Source organism: Bactrocera neohumeralis, chromosome 2 (assembly GCF_024586455.1).
Source record: "Bactrocera neohumeralis isolate Rockhampton chromosome 2, APGP_CSIRO_Bneo_wtdbg2-racon-allhic-juicebox.fasta_v2, whole genome shotgun sequence".
Lineage (NCBI taxonomy): Eukaryota > Metazoa > Arthropoda > Insecta > Diptera > Tephritidae > Bactrocera > Bactrocera neohumeralis.
This window is the reverse complement of record NC_065919.1, coordinates 61,558,718-61,560,385: the sequence shown is the minus strand read 5'-3', so window position 1 is coordinate 61,560,385 and position 1,668 is coordinate 61,558,718.

Genomic DNA, 1,668 nt, shown 5'->3' with positions numbered 1-1,668 from the left:
TTATGAGTAAGACCTGCTCTCTCATTTTCACTGAGATAACTCACATATTGGCCTTTATATGCAGTATAAAGTCACCCTGAACTTCGAACATCTCTATATTAGGTACATGGGGGCTCGGGGAAGTATTGACTATATTGAACTCATTTTTAGTACCATAATCAGCAGAGTAAACTCACTGAATTTCAGTTGTATATCCCATACATTGATCAATTGGATTTACTTTAATGGAATTATTAGTTCATAGTTTTGTGCCGTTGTTGTTGTTGTTGTAACGGGTACCTAACCGCCATTAGGACGATAAGGATTAGCTAAGTTTTCATCGACGTCAACCAACGGAAGGCCCTAGAAACGTGATCTTTAGACGGGGTCGAATCAAAAGGAACGGAGTATCAGATAAGTGATGTTGGTGGAGCATGCAAAGAGGTGGCCTGTATCATGCGGAGATTCATTGCACGCAGGACATATTTTGGATATCTGGCACCCCATGACCAAAAAATTTCCAAATAGAACCAAAACTGTTCAAACCCGGTCGGTGCTGAATATATGGAACCAGTGTTGTATAGTTGAGTCCGATCGGTCATATATATAAGCGAAATTTGAAGAGAATCCTTTATTGAGAATAGTATTTCTATATTTTTAAATTATAATTTATAAAATTGCTATAAAAAACATAAATTCTCAAGTATTCAGCAGTGGTCAAATTAATGCAAACAACCCGCTTTCTATGCTCTCAATATAACTTCCGTCTTTCCAACTGACACTTAACCATTCAGTTTGGTTCAAATTTTTTAAGAGGACTAAATGCGCTCCGGTGTTTATGGTAGTTAGAAAGCACCAGTGGCATGAGCGGCTTCCTCTCAACTGACAGGAAATGCTAGAGTTGACGGCAGAAATGAAGGTAATGACGTAAATGTGAAAGTTGAAATGTCAGTGCCATACGGGTGCTGATGTTTATTAAAATGCTGCACTGCGCTACAAATAAGAAAAATAGAGCGTATGTGAACAAATGATTGTGAAAGCAGAAGTGCGACAGGAAGCCAGATGGTGTATGTATGTTTAAAAGTATGTGAAAATGTGTCTGTTTGTGTGCACGTTAGAATTTATGTCTCTACGGAACATAACTATGTGAACTGCGTATTTAGCACCAAAATTTGTGGTTAATGAAAGGGGAAACAGTTAGGCCAAACATTCCCCATATACCTATATACATATTTAGATTTAAACATACTTTAATAATCGATAATTGTCACATTAAGTAAAGTTTCGTTTTCATTTGCAGCCTGAGCGTGCCGTTTTATAAGTGTCTAGGGGCTTATGGAAAAGGCGTTTGTGGGATAGGAGGAAACTGGTTGACACAATATGTATCCAAATTTACTTATCATAACATAATTGTCGCATATTAAAGAATTTATTAATGCAACTTAAGGAAAAACGATATCAAAAAGGGTTAAATTGTATGTATTTCTTCCAATATTTTTTTGTCAGACAACTATAATGATTAGGAAATAGTGTTGAAACTCAATTGTTTTTTAGGTTATTTTCGGTTAAAAATCATCAATAGCTTGCTTCGAGATTTATATATTTTCTCTCATTGTTGAAGTTCTCAATATAGGCAGCCTTTCAGAGTCACAAATAAACAAGACGAACTGTTTTATTTTACTTCTTTCT